The sequence below is a fragment of the Vombatus ursinus genome, unplaced genomic scaffold (genome assembly GCF_900497805.2).
Source record: "Vombatus ursinus unplaced genomic scaffold, bare-nosed wombat genome assembly UNPS02014614.1, whole genome shotgun sequence".
Classification (NCBI taxonomy): Eukaryota; Metazoa; Chordata; class Mammalia; order Diprotodontia; family Vombatidae; genus Vombatus; species Vombatus ursinus.
The window spans coordinates 1-3,336 of record NW_020954392.1 but is presented as its reverse complement, the minus strand read 5'-3'; the positions used below and the strand labels follow the sequence as shown (position 1 = coordinate 3,336).

Here is a 3,336-nt window from a genome sequence, read left to right as displayed (position 1 = left end):
CTAAGGTCCAATGAAGTTCCCTTAAAAGTTTACAATAGTCAAGTTACTGGAAAACATAACTTTTTAATCTGAAAAAAGCAAAATGCTTTTTTTCCCATGTCTGTATTAATTTTAAGTGGAAATTTCAAGAGTTAAGTAAAAAAAACATTTCAGAATTGTAAAGATGTGAAATTTTGTAAGAAAACATATTGCACACAAAATTACATAAGATGAAGTCCAGAATGGTTCCACTCCATCTAATTTCATAGCAGTTTCAAAAACTATTTTCCTTGAACACATTTTGTAAGGCTGGCTTTAAAAAGGCCTTTTTTTTTGGCAACGTTGAGTATATGCAACCAAATCCCATGTAAAGTCCCTCCCCCCCATATATATGTACATATATTTACACACACAAGTCATAAGAAGTTTATGAACCTTCTATTTCAGCTGGTTTTTTTGAGCTTCTTTCTGTTCTTCTGGTTTTCAATCCCTACTACTCTCTTTACTTTTACTTCTGTCTTTACGGTCTTTTCCTCTATCTCTTCCTCTGTCTTTTTCTCAGTCACTGTCTCGTTCTCTGTCCCTTTCTCTTGTTTGATCTTGATCGCTGTCTCTGCTTCTTGACCTGTCTCCATCCTGTCCCTTTCGCGGTCCCGATCTCCATTTCTGCTTCCCTCTCTGTTTATGTCCCATTCCTTGTTGCATTCTGATTCCTTATCCTTATCCCCGTTTTGATTCTTCTCTTTGTTTCTATCACAATCTCTTTCTGTGTCTCTACTCCAATTTTGGCCATGCTCTGTTTCCCAAGGTTTCCCATGATCTTGGCCCCTTCTTCTATCTTCAAAACCTCTGCCTTGTCTATTTTCTGAGAGCTGGGTTTCAGGTTCATCTGATGACTTTTCTTTGGTGCTTCCTTCAAAATTCTGATTTCTATATTCATGACTTTTGCCATCTTGGAAATCAGTTGCCGGACACTGTGAGTCTGATTCTGAGGCCTGTCCAGATATATTCGTTGGCAGAGAAGCAAATGGACCAGCTTCTTCCCATTTCTCCTCCCGTGTTGTGGTGGATGGCTTCGAAGTTCAAGTCTTGGAGGAGGTTTCATATGCTGTAGAGATTGTCCTTGAAAGTGAAATCTTGAAGGGGGGCTGTTTGTTTTTTTCTGAAAACGGAGCAGATCCCCTTGGCCCAAACTGAAGGGGTGTTGGACCCCTTTGATTTGCAAATCTTGGTGGTAAATTTACTCTTTGTTCTTCAAATTGCTGTGGCTGAATAACCCTTGGTCCTGGCATAAAGTTTCCTGCGGGGCCTTGAGGACCTTCGAACTGGTTGGGATGAGGACCCCAGAGCCCTTCAAACTGGTTGGGATGGGGACCCCAGAGCCCTTCAAACTGGTTGGGATGGGGACCCCAGAGTCCTTCAAACTCGTTGGGAGGGGGACCCCAGAGCCCTTCAAACTCGTTGGGATGGGGATCCCAGAGCCCTTCAAACTCGTTGGGATGGGGACCCCAGAGTCCTTCAAACGGGTTGGGAGGGGGACCCCAGAGCCCTTCAAACTCGTTGGGAGGGGGACCCCAGAGTCCTTCAGACTGGTTGGGATGGGGACCCCAGGGACCTTCCAACGGATTGGTATGGGGACCCCGAGGGCCTTCAAACTGATTGGGATGGGAACCCCAGGGCCCTTCAAACTGGTTGGGAGGGGGGCCTCTTGGCCCCACAAAATGGCCAGGTGGTGGTCCCCCTGGACCTCCAAACTGAGTGGGAGGAGGACCTCCTTGAGGTCCCTTAAACTGACATAGTAGAGGTCTTCTTTGTCCTCCAAATGGGAAAGGTGCTGGGCCTCTATTTCCCATAAACTGAGATTGTTTTGGCCCTTCAAACTGTGAAGGAAGGTTGGTCGTCTCACTATACTGGGCATCTTGGAATTCCCTTTTTTTTCCAATGGGGATCCCTACGGTCTTCAAATTGGGATGGTGCCACTCCTCTAGGCCCACCAAAATAAGGAGAAGGACCTCTGTTGTCACCAAAAGGAGGTGGTCCATGTTGTCCAGAGAATAATAAAGGAATAGGTGCCTTCTGTCCCCCAAACCTGGTAGATGAAGGTGCTCCTTGTCCCTCCGAACTAGAATTATTTTCTTCTGAAAACTGAGGTGTTGGTCCCCTTGGTCCTGGAAACCTGGGTCCATGAGGTCCTGAGGCTGCTCCATAATTCCTTGATGTAGGTTCATTTTGTCCCTGAAACTGTGATTGGAGTGGGCCTCCTTTTTCTCCAGAGGAAGGAAATGAAAGCATTCCTCTGTTATCATCGCGTTTGGATTGTGAACCTCTTTCGCCCTCATCCTGAGCAGCTGAAGAATCATTTTTTTCTGCAAACTGAGGATTTCGTCTGTCTTCATATTGGGATGAACTAAGAGATTTTTCCTGAGATGTAAATACTGTATTTGAGAAAGGACTGCTCGCTCCACTCGGTGAACTAAAAGTCTGCCCATCATTTTGCACTGGGAAATTTGGTTGAAAAGATGTATTGGGAGGTGCTGGAAGGAGTATTTTTCGTAAAGGTTTAGATGAAACTTCTGATACTGATGGATGTGTGCTTTCTAAGTGAGGTTTGGACGTATTTTCTGAATTTTCACTCTTATCATTTTGTCCATCCTGATCAAGAATAACAGTGGCTTTTTCACTTGGAACCCACTTATCATTACTGTATACCAACTGAGTAGCTGGATTCAATTCTTTTTCTTCTTGTGGTGGTGTAGGCAATTGGCCCATATTAACAGCTGCAGGAAGTTCTCTCATAGGTGTCCTGCTACGTGAGGAACTGGACAGCGGCTTTAACGAATTTTCACTTTCATTTTTTCCCATAACCATTCTTCTAGCCTGTCGTGGATCTCTGCTTTGTCTTAGACCTGAACTTTGGCTTCCTGCGTGACTTAACTGATTTGATGTTGAAGATAAATCTGATTTATCTGCAGTTTGTTGCTCTGGCTGAAATAATTTAGTCTTTATTAAAGATGATTTTGGAGGCGGTGACATCAATGCATCTGATACTGAAAAGTGAGCCATTGAAACACCGACTGCAGCCCTTTGCTGTCTAAGTGCTTCTTCTTGTTCTTCTAGTTTCCTCTTCTGCTCCTCTATTTGCTTTTTTTAATTCTTCGATCATCTTTTGTTGTTCTACTAAGGAAGAGGGAGCAGAGATATCAGTCACGTATTCAGATGTCCTTTCTGTGGAATTTTTACTATCTGTACACATTTTATTAGGTAGGTCATCAATAGCAACTTTAGCTTCTTCTAAAATAGTTTCATCTTCTGGGTCATAAGCCACATCTTCCCTCTCGGATATTTCAGAACGTTTTT

At 43.6% G+C, this 3,336-nt stretch overlaps 1 pseudogene; it reads right to left on the bottom strand.

Annotated features, from left to right (window-relative positions):
• Positions 1–417: 417 nt before the first annotated feature.
• LOC114042589 lies at positions 418–2,576 on the bottom strand (annotated as a pseudogene).
• Between the last annotated feature and the right edge of the window lie 760 nt (positions 2,577–3,336).